This window comes from Gigantopelta aegis, chromosome 1, assembly GCF_016097555.1.
Source record: "Gigantopelta aegis isolate Gae_Host chromosome 1, Gae_host_genome, whole genome shotgun sequence".
In the NCBI taxonomy this organism is placed as follows: domain Eukaryota; kingdom Metazoa; phylum Mollusca; class Gastropoda; order Neomphalida; family Peltospiridae; genus Gigantopelta; species Gigantopelta aegis.
Window position 1 is genome coordinate 1,374,521 of NC_054699.1, and position 13,073 is coordinate 1,387,593.

The window sequence follows — 13,073 nt, forward strand, 5'->3', positions numbered from 1 at the left end:
TTGCGTTTTGTTGTCATTTAATTGTGGGTTTGGAGAGTAATGAATGCAGTTATATCATTCAACATTTTTTATTTAGAAATATGAAAGAAAACCTCCTGTGTCATTAATTTAGATGGAGAACATTCTGAGCTATGAAGACATAGGGTATAGTGGGGAATGTATATAGCATTCCTGATTTTCTGCTGATCTATCTGTGTTCATATTTCTTTGGTTATTATTTTATTTGGTTGTTTTTCTTATTATTATATTACTAAATACACTAATCACTAATACTAACCATACTTGCCTGGTAATGTCAGAAACGTCACTTTCATATATTACTAAACACACTAATCACTAATACTAACCATACTTGCCTGGTAATGTCAGAAACGTCACTTTCATATATTACTAAATACACTAATCACTAATACTAACCATACTTGCCTGGTAATGTCAGAAACGCTACTTTCATATATTACTAAATACACTAATCACTAATACTAACCATACTTGCCTGGTAATGTCAGAAACGCTACTTTCATATATTACTAAATACACTAATCACTAATACTAACCATACTTGACTGGTAATGTCAGAAACGTCACTTTCATATATTACTAAATACACTAATCGCTAATACTAACCATACTTGCCTGGTAATGTCAGAAACGTCACTTTCATATATTACTAAATACACTAATCGCTAATACTAACCATACTTGCCTGGTAATGTCAGAAACGTCACTTTCATATATGAAAAAGTGTGGCATGTGGCCATGTTTATTTTATATTTTTATGGAAGATTGCTCGTGTGTTTCCGGAAAATTACGATCTTTATCAGTCATTGAGTTGTCTACCTAATCATATTGTCATAGTGTGGCCAATGAAACCATATAAAACCGTAATATGTGACCAGGGCCGAATATCTTTTTGTAAATTGGATGAAGTGTAAACTTCATAAAATTACTGGAATTCGAATGATTAATTAATGTTACAATTATAAATGTGACCTGAAACTGTTGATGAGCTTTCCTTTATCTTACATGAATAAATATATAACATATTACATTGTTATTTTATTTGTTTGAACATAGTAACTGAATATGGTATGACAAGTCTTATTATTGTTTGGCCATGTCCTTATTGAAAAGACTACAACCGAAAGACGTAGCTGAATCTGGCTCAACCCTTACCCTCGTGTAGTGTTATCTGGGTCAACCCTTAATCCCTCGTGTAAGACTACAACCGAAAGAGGTAGCCGGATCTGGGTCAACCCTTAATGCCTCGTGTAAGACTACAACCGAAAGAGGTCGCCGGATCTAGGTCAACCCTTAATGCCTCGTGTAAGACTACAACCGAAAGAGGTAGCCGGATCTGGGTCAACCCGTAATCCCTCGTGTAAGACTACAACCGAAAGAGGTAGCCGGATCTGTGTCAACCCGTAATCCCTCGTGTAAGACTACAACCGAAAGAGGTAGCCGGATCTGGCTCAACCCTTGATCTCTCGTGTAAGACTACAACCGAAAGAGGTAACCGGATATGGGTCAACACGTAATGCCTCGTGTAAGACTACAACCGAAAGAGGTAGCCGGATCTGTGTCAACCCTTAATCCCTCGTGTAAGACTACAACCGAAAGAGGTAGCCGGATCTGGGTCAACCCTTAATGCCTCGTGTAAGACTACAACCGAAAGAGGTAGCCGGATCTGTGTCAACCCGTAAAAGACTACAACGGAAAGAGGTAGCCGGATCTGGGTCAACCCGTAATCCATCGTGTAAGACTACAACCGAAAGAGGTAGCCGGATCTTGGTTAACCCGTAATGCCTCGTGTAAGACTACAACCGAAAGAGGTAGCCGGATCTGTGTCAACCCGTAAAAGACTACAACGGAAAGAGGTAGCCGGATCTGGGTCAACCCGTAATCCATCGTGTAAGACTACAACCGAAAGAAGTAGCCGGATCTGTGTCAACCCTTAATCCATCGTGTAAGACTACAACCGAAAGAGGTAGCCGGATCTGGGTTAACCCGTAATGCCTCGTGTAAGACTACAACCGAAAGAGGTAGCCGGATCTGGGTCAACACGTAATGACTCGTGTAAGACTACAACCGAAAGAGGTAGCCGGATCTGGGTCAACCCTTAATGCCTCATGTAAGACTACAACCGAAAGAGGTAGCCGGATCTGGGTCAACCCGTAAAAGACTACAACCGAAAGAGGTAGCCGGATCTGGGTCAACCATTAAATTCGGAGGGAATTTCATTATATTTGGTGGGAATTTCATTATATTTGGAGGGGGAATTTCATTATATTTGGAGGGAATTTCATTAAATTTGGAGGGGAATTTCATTGCATTTGATGAGAATTTCGTTATAGTTGGAGTGAATTTCATTATATATGGAGGGTACTTCGTTACCTGTGTTGAAAATGCCATTACATATGGAGTGAATTTCGTTGAGTACTGCTAGAAAAAAGGATTCAGCCTTTCAAGCCTGATAAGACCCCAAAGTTGTAAATGTTTAGCCGATCTTTACTGTTACCTGTTGCACTGTGTTTTCGAACTCGTTGGCTAAACACGTAATGATTATCAGAAATGTGTCGACCTATAGCCCAAGACTACACATGTCTGCATTACTCGTACCTGTTATGTTTTACGGTTTAGCTTCTGATAACTTTCTTCTCATCATTATAAAATAATCATCTGCATACCAATTAAGGTGAACAGTACTTAACTACTGAAACACCTTTAGTCAGCACTACAGATCCACTTAATGCATATGTCACATTTTAATTACATACAGCTTCAACACAAGCAAGTTGTGTGTATGGAGGTTCATTTAGAACTTGTTTTTTGGAACTATCGATTAAACACAAAAATCTGCATGTATGTATGTATGTATGTGTATATGTATGTATGTACGTACGTACGTATCTATGTACGTATGTACGGACGGACGGACGGACGCATGGATGCATGAACGGATGCATGCATGTGTGTGTATATATATATGTGTGTATATGTGCGTGTGTGTGTGTGTGTGTGTGTGTGTGTGTGTGGTGTGTGTGTATATATAATCGAACCTGTATATAACGGTAACTCTTGGGAATTGCGAAAGTTGCCGTTACCGACAGGTGGCTGTTATACATATATAGGTAAATAAAAACACATGAAATAATTCACTCTGAAAGCTACTACTAAACAGGAATGCATAAAAGTGTCAACAGTCATAAAAATATAAAATAACAAAGAAAATAACAAATATGTTTTACTATATAAATATGTAATTTAAAGCATAAAGTGAACACGTTTTGTTGAAAGTCACTCTATTATTCACCTTTTGAAAAAGTCAGTTATCTTTTGTTGCTTTCAACTGCATTCTGTTACCTATTAACTAAGTCCACGAGAGGCAAAAGATTCCAGGCAAGAATTCATTATACATTAACAATATAGTCAGTTTGCCAGTGTGGTTAAATAAAGATCGTGACAACCTGTCGTAACTGATTTTATGACTAGCAGCAATCACACACCTTGGAATACTCTTGGAATACTCTACCTGTCAGTGTTGATGAGTCGGATATATATGCAAGTTCGGTGCAAGCCTTACTTCCACCAATAACAAGTCGCCGACAATATCACACAGATATACAAATACTATTAATGCTGCACAGAAGCATGCACCTATTTTGTGTGAACTTAAGTAAAGCAATAACTTGATACTGTGACTGGGACAGGCCAATACAGGTATATATCTTGTGGCCGTAATGGCAAGTTTAACTGTCCATTTTGTACCCCCCAAAATAGTGGTCGTTGTAATTTTGTGGCCGTTATAGTAGGTTCATCCATTCATGTTAATAGCTGAACAAGTGGCTGTTATATACAGGTAAAACAAAAAAGGATATGTATTGGTCGGGAATTACTGACCGTTATGGACAGATGGTCGTTACATAGAGGTGGCCGTTAGACCAGTCTTAACTGCACACACGCACACGCACACACTCGCGCGTGCACACAATGTATGTCCCTATCCCAAATTTGTAAACTAAATCCTGCATACAACACTATATCTCCATTATTTGATTCGGACACACAATGCAAACTAAATCCTGCATACAACACTATATCTCCATTATCTGATTCGGACACACAATGCAAACTAAATCCTGCATACAACACTATATCTCCATTATCTGATTCGGACACACAATGTAAACTAAATCCTGCATACAACACTATATCTCCATTATCTGATTCGGACACACAATGTAAACTAAATCCTGCATACAACACTATATCTCCATTATCTGATTCGGACACACAATGTAAACTAAATCCTGCATACAACACTATATCTCCATTATCTGATTCGGACACACAATGTAAACTAAATCCTGCATACAACACTATATCTCCATTATCTTATTCGGACACACAATGTAAACTAAATCCTGCATACAACACTATATCTCCATTATCTGATTCGGACACACAATGTAAACTAAATCCTGCATACAACACTATATCTCCATTATCTGATTCGGACACACAATGTAAACTAAATCCTGCATACAACACTATATCTCCATTATCTGATTCGGACACACAATGTAAACTAAATCCTGCATACAACACTATATCTCCATTATCTGATTCGGACACACAATGTAAACTAAATCCTGCATACAACACTATATCTCCATTATCTGATTCGGACACAATGTAAACTAAATCCTGCATACAACACTATATCTCCATTATCTGATTCGGACACACAATGTAAACTAAATCCTGCATACAACACTATATCTCCATTATCTGATTCGGACACACAGTGTAAACTAAATCCTGCATACAACACTATATCTCCATTATCTGATTCGGACACACAATGTAAACTAAATCCTGCATACAACACTATATCTCCATTATCTGATTCGAACACACAATGTAAACTAAATCCTGCATACAACACTATATCTCCATTATCTGATTCGGACACAATGTAAACTAAATCCTGCATACAACACTATATCTCCATTATCTGATTCGGACACAATGTAAACTAAATCCTGCATACAACACTCTCGCCATTAGATGATTCGGACCGACATATTAAAGGGACGTTCCCGCGTTTTAAGCCATCGTTTAGATGATGTCGACAAAGAGAGAATTTTTAACGAATGAAAATTCATATTAAATATATTTTTCTTAATGAAATATTAATGGTTGTATATTAAGCGGGTTTCTGATCGTCCTAGTATTTAAGCTAGATCAATCGAAATTATTTGGAGACAATTCCACTTAGGGCTACTTAGAAATATTAGCAATGAATAGACAGACACTGGTATTCTAAAGAAGAAAATATATTATATATGTAATACTAGCCGCTACACAATTGTATTAGTCGAAAACATCGTATAATACAGCAAACTCAGGGTAGTCTCTTTAATAGGGAGCACCCATACACACTTACCCCTCCCCCTACACGCACACACCACACCCATACCCCACACGCACACACCAGGATATAAATGTTAATTGCAAGCTACATATGGACGCATGCACACACACACACCACCACCACCACCACCACCACCATCATCATCATCAAGCAACAAATATCAATTGCGATCACCGTCCCTTCCCCCGCCTACGCACAGGGTCAAACGTATATAAATGACAAAGACACTTCAGTAGTATAAATAGTGTACTTCTTGCAAGTTTGTGACAAAAATAGAAAACTAAAAGGTACAACTAACATTAAAAGGACTTACTGGGAGTGAAATGAACAAACGGATGGACGCTATAATAACATGTCAGATGTGGTTTACTGTTTATTAATGATTCAGCACTGTCAAAACAGAGGCAATAGAAATCAAAACTAAACGCAAAGCCAAAGAATAAAACCATAATAACCCACCAAGCTCGAAATAAAACCTGTTTTATTAGTATTATACCGCATGTGTATTGTCACGCTAATTGTTTTATACGAAATATACCAATTTTCTGTTCTGATATCGTATTTAACTACAAATAGAGAATAATACATGAGTGGCCGTTAGATACCATTTAGCCCACAATGAGTTGTTTTAAAATGTATTTTACGAGCGAAAGCGAGTTTGATACGTTTTTAAACGACGAGTAGTGAGATAAAGTAAATTCTAACATCTTTTTCGCCTAAAAATATTTACAGCCGTTACACTTGTAGCTAACTTACGCATCACAGACACATGATTGCCAGGTTAACTATACATCACAGTATAATCTATTTCCACCGTGGTTTTTTATTTGATGCATGGCACTGGTGACCTGGTCAGCACCTAGGTACAGCCAATCGTATGTCTTGAAATTATTAACAAATGTACGTGTGTTAACAACCCATGTGTTATAAAAAAGAACGCATGATGTTTTCACCAACGGGTGTGTAAGAAATATATATTCTAACAGTGTACATTAACACCAGTATCTAGACTATTATATACTACAATATGTACATGAAAATATCTATTGCATTATTATATGTACACCAATATCTAATATAATACGGTATATATATATATATATATATTGCCTATTGTAACCTAACAGTATATCAAAAGTATTTTAACATCATAATATCTATGTACACATTTCAATACTAAATCTGTGTTCATATACTATTTAGAGTTACAGTCAGAATAAGCAGTAGTTATAACCGCGTTAGCAACGGTCTAACAGACTCATAGCCTATGACTAATAACTATTTTAACATGCCCCAATACCACTAATGTTTCAGCCAGGTATATCCCATACCACTAATGTTTCAGGCAGGTCTATCCCATACCTCTAAGGTTCCAAGCACGTCTATCCCATACCACTAAGGTTTCAGTCAGGTCTATCCTATACCACTAAGGTTTCAGTCAGGTCTATCCTATACCACTAAAGTTTCGGGTACGTATATCCCATACCACTAAGGTTTCAGTCAGGTCTATCCCATACCACTAAGATTCCAGGCTGGTATATTCTATACCACTAAGGTTTCAGGTAGGTCTATCCCATACCACTACGGTTTCAGTCAGGTCTATCCCATACCACTAAGATTCCAGGCTGGTATATTCTATACCACTGAGGTTTCAGGCAGGTCTTTCTCATACCACTAAGGTTTCAGGCAGGTCTATCCCATACCACTAAGGTTTCAGGCTGGCCTATCCCGTACCACTAAGGTTTCAGGCAGGTCTATCTCATACCACTAAGGTTTCAGGCAGATCTATCCCATACCACTAAGGTATCAGTCAGGTCTATCTCATACCACTAAGGTTTCAGTCAGGTCTATCCCATACCACTAAGGTTTCAGTCAGGTCTATCCCGTCCCACTAAGGTTTCAGGCAGGTCTACCCCATACCACTAAGTTTTCAGTCAGGTCTATCCCGTACCACTAAGGTTTCAGGCAGGTCTATCCCATACCACTAAGGTTTCAGGCAGGTCTACCCCATACCACTAAGGTTTCAGTCAGGTCTATCCCATACCACTAAGGTTTCACTCAGGTCTATCACATACCACTAAGGTTTCAGGCAGGTCTAACCAATACCACTAAGCTTTCAGGCAAGTCTGTCTCATACACTTAGGTTTCAGTCAGGTCTATCCCGTACCACTAAGGTTTCAGGCAGATCTATCTTATACCACTAAGGTTTCAGGCAGGTCTATCCCATACCACTAAGGTATCAGGCAGGTCTATCCCGTACTACTAAGGTTTCAGGCAGGTCTATCCCATACCACTCACGTTTCAGGCAGATCTATCCCATACCACTAAGGTTTCAGTCAGGTCTATCCCGTACCACTAAGGTTTCAGGCAGATCTATCTTATACCACTAAGGTTTCAGGCAGGTCTATCCCATACCACTAAGGTATCAGGCAGGTCTATCCCGTACTACTAAGGTTTCAGGCAGGTCTATCCCATACCACTAAGGTTTCAGGCAGGTCTATCCCATACCACTAAGGTTTCAGGCAGGTCTACCCCATACCACTAAGCTATCAGGCAGGTCTATCCTATAACACTAACGTTTCAGGCAGGTCTATCCCATACCACTAAGGTTTCAGTCAGGTCTATCCCGTACCACTAAGGTTTTAGGCAGGTCTACCCCATACCACTAAGCTATCAGGCAGGTCTATCCTATAACACTAACGTTTCAGGCAGATCTATCCCATACCACTAAGGTTTCAGGCAGGTCTATCCCGTACCACTAAGGTTTCAGGCAGGTCTACCCCATACCACTAAGCTATCAGGCAGGTCTATCCTATAACACTAACGTTTCAGGCAGGTCTATCCCATACCACTAAGGTTTCAGTCAGGTCTATCCCGTACCACTAAGGTTTCAGGCAGGTCTATCACATACCACTAAGGTTTCAGGCAGGTCTATCCCATACCACTCACGTTTCAGGCAGATCTGTCACATACCACTAAGGTTTCAGGCAGGTCTATCACATACCACTAAGGTTTCAGGCAGGTCTATCCCATACCACTCACGTTTCAGGCAGATCTATCACATACCACTAAGGTTTCAGGCAGATCTATCCCGTACCACTAAGGTTTCAGGCAGGTCTATCACATACCACTAAGGTTTCAGGCAGGTCTATCCCATACCACTCACGTTTCAGGCAGGTCTATCACATACCACTAAGGTTTTAGGCAGGTCTATCTCATACCACTAAGGTTTCAGGCAGGTCTATCCCGTACCACTAAGGTTTCAGGCAGGTCTATCTTATACCACTAAGGTTTCAAGCAGGTCTATCTCATACCCCTAAGGTTTCAGTCAGGTCTATCTTATACCACTAAGGTATCAGGCATGTCTATCCCGTACCACTAAGGTTTCAGTCAGGTCTATCCCATACCACTAAGGTTTCAGTCAGGTCTATCCCATACCACTAAGGTATCAGGCATGTCTATCCTATACCACTAAGGTTTCAGGCAGGTCTATCCCGTACCACTAAGGTTTCAGGCAGGTCTACCCCATACCACTAAGGTTTCAGTCAGGTCTATCCCGTACCACTAAGGTTTCAGGCAGGTCTACCCCATACCACTAAGGTTTCAGTCAGGTCTATCCCGTACCACTAAGTTTTCAGGCAGATCTATCTTATACCACTAAGGTTTCAGGCATGTCTATCCCGTACTACTACGGTTTCAGGCAGGTCTATCTTATACCACTAAGGTTTCAAGCATGTCTATCTCATACCACTAAGGTTTCAGTCAGGTCTATCCCATACCACTAAGGTATCAGGCATGTCTATCTTATACCACTAAGGTTTCAGGCAGGTCTATCCCGTACCACTAAGGTTTCAGGCAGGTCTATCCTATAAACTTAGTCTATGAAGTGGCGACAGCGGGTTTCCTAAATATCAATGTCTGTGTGGTCCTTAACCATATTTCTGACGCCATATAACCGTAAATAAAATGTGTTGAGTTCGTCGTTAAATAAAACATTTCCTTTCTTCTCTTGTTGTTTTGATGTCTTGTGCATGTAAGGATAACTACACTTCCGCATTATACCGGTATACATTTTACACGTGTGAACGTTCGTCACTTTCAGTTAAAAGTGTTTTAGCGAAAACAGCATATATAAACCAGTTTAACTTGTGTAAATGTGAACACAGGTTATTACATCAAAATACATTTATCATAATATCTATAACTCATGAATTGTATATCTAATATTGTATATCTAATATTGTACATCTAGTACTGTACATCTAGTACTGTACATCTAGTACTGTACATCTAGTAGTGTACATCTAATATTGTACATCTAATACTGTACATCTAATACTGTCTATCTAATAGTGTGTATCTAATAGTGTGTATCTAATACTGTGTATCTAATGCTGTGTATCTAATGCTGTATATCTAATGCTGTATATCTAATGCTGCATATCTAATGCTGCATATCTAATGCTGCATATCTAATACTGTATATCTAATACTGTATATCTAGTATTGTATATTTAATACTGTATATCTAATATTGTATATCTAATATTGTATATCTAATATTTACTCGTAGTCTTCTAACGAAACCCGCTATATTTTTCCATTAGCAGCATGGGGTCTTTTATATGCACTTTACCACAAACAGGACAACACACACCACGGCCTTTGATATACCAGTCGTGGGGCACTGGTTAGGACTGGGGGCAAATAAAATTAATAAAATGGGGCAACCGATGTTTGTAAAATCGTCTATTGTATGTCATGCATTTGATAAATTTTGACTCGTAGTCATCAGACGGGAGAAAATTCGTTATATCCATCCATTAGTATGAATGAATACCAATTATAATTTTTAAACGATAAATACAAATTTTGATATGACCGTGTCTACAGGCGCGGATCCACGGGGTGTGCAGGTGGGGTTGGTGGCGCGGACCCTTCGAAATTCAAAGGATGAATAAAACATCATTTCCATGTAACAGTTTGCTAGTGTGTTTTAAAATACTAAAAAATTTAATTTTATTTGTTTTAAGTTCAACCTCTTCCTAGAACATTGCTGGTTCCACTCCTGAATCTACACCCATCTGTAGTACACGGGTAGTAGTATCACACAGGTAACAAAACACAGTGCTGCTGTGTACGGGCTATGCGGTGTTGGGCCGCCTGACGACGTTGTTGCTATGTAGTCGTCGACGACGTCCTCCATCAGGGACAAAGAGAGATAACCGTTCTCCAGTATCGCCGAGTGGAACTCTTTGATGTTGAAGTTACTTCCTGCAAGGAACCATGTTAACATATTAAAGGAATGCAATACGTGCCGCTCGACTCTTTTACTAAACAAACAGGCCAGCAGACATTTTGGTCAATTTTATTTAAGCCTCCTATAGAGTGCATGCAGCGAGTGCGTGCGGTCTAACTGTTGCGACTGATGCTTCTGCGGCTTGCGTTTTGGGGCATATACACCATATACGGTTATTTTATTGTCGTTGGCCGCATGTGTTTTGGGCATATACACCATATACGGTTATTTCATTGTCGCTGATGCATGTGTTTTGGGCATATACACCATATACGGTTATTTTATTGTCGTTGGCCGCATGTGTTTTGGGCATATACACCATATACGGTTATTTCATTGTCGCTGACGCATGTGTTTTGGGCATATACACCATATACGGTTATTTTATTGTCGTTGGCCGCATGTGTTTTGGGCATATACACCATATACGGTTATTTCATTGTCGCTGACGCATGTGTTTTGGGCATATACACCATATACGGTTATTTTATTGTCGTTGGCCGCATGTGTTTTGGGCATATACACCATATACGGTTATTTCATTGTCGCTGGCCACATGTGTTTTGGGCATATACACCATATACGGTTATTTCATTGTCACTGACCGCATGTGTTTTTGGCATATACACCATATACGGTTATTTCATTGTCGCTGACCGCATGTGTTTTGGGCATATACACCATATACGGTTATTTCATTGTCGCTGGCCGCATGTGTTTTGGGCATATTCACCATATACGGTTATTTCATTGTCGCTGGCCGCATGTGTTTTGGGCATATTCACCATATACGGTTATTTCATTGTCGCTGGCCGCATGTGTTTTGGGCATATTCACCATATACGGTTATTTCATTGTCGCTGGCCGCATGTGTTTTGGGCATATTCACCATATACGGTTATTTCATTGTCGCTGGCCGCATGTGTTTTGTAGACGCACGTATCACACGCATCCAGTATAAACGCTCTCATTGACACTAATATATTTTGATAATATTTAGCACGTATTGCACGCATCCAGTATAAACGCTCTCATTGACACTAATATATTTCGATTATATTTAGCACGTATCACACGCATCCAGTATAAACGCTCTCATTGACACTAATATATTTCGATTATATTTAGCACGTATCACACGCATCCAGTATAAACGCTCTCATTGACACTAATATATTTCAATTATATTTAACCAGTACCGCACGGACGCGCCGCATTCAGCCTATATGAGCTTTTATGAGATTTTAGTGTCGATAACAGATTATTTTTAAATGTTGTCTGAGTAAATTGTGACCATTGATGAATGCAGAAATCGTCCAGGCGGTGATTTTGTTTTTCTTATTTTCTATCGTATATTTTAAAAAAATGACAAAAATATCAACTGGATCTTAATTACTTTTATTGAGTAATTGTTAATGCAAGCAAATAAAAAGTCGTGTTAAAACGTTAAAGGAAAGGGAACGATTATTTGATTAACGACACCTCGTCTTATTTTAAACTACTGCCGTGCCGTAAACAAACTTTAAGGTTCATCCTACGTCACTACTGCCGTGCCGTAAACAAACTTTAAGGTTCATCCCCGTGCCGTAAACAAACTTTAAGGTTCATCCTACGTAACTACTGCCGTGCCGTAAACAAACTTTAAGGTTCACTACTGCCGTGCCGTAAACAAACTTTAAGGTTCATCCTACGTCACTACTGCCGTGCCGTAAACAAGGTTCATCCTACGTCACTACTGCCGTGCCGTAAACAAACTTTAAGGTTCATCCTACGTCACTACTGCCGTGCCGTAAACAAACTTTAAGGTTCATCCTACGTCACTACTGCCGTGCCGTAAACAAACTTTAAGGTTCACTACTGCCGTGCCGTAAACAAACTTTAAGGTTCATCCTACGTCACTACTGCCGTGCCGTAAACAAACTTTAAGGTTCATCCTACGTCACTACTGCCGTGCCGTAAACAAACTTTAAGGTTCATCCTACGTCACTACTGCCGTGCCGTAAACAAACTTTAAGGTTCATCCTACGTCACTACTGCCGTGCCGTAAACAAACTTTAAGGTTCACTACTGCCGTGCCGTAAACAAACTTTAAGGTTCACTACTGCCGTGCCGTAAACAAACTTTAAGGTTCATCCTACGTCACTACTGCCGTGCCGTAAACAAACTTTAAGGTTCATCCTACGTCACTACTGCCGTGCCGTAAACAAACTTTAAGGTTCATCCTACGTCACTACTGCCGTGCCGTAAACAAACTTTAAGGTTCATCCTACGTCACTACTGCCGTGCCGTAAACAAACTTTAAGGTTCATCCTACGTCACTACTGCCGTGCCGTAAAC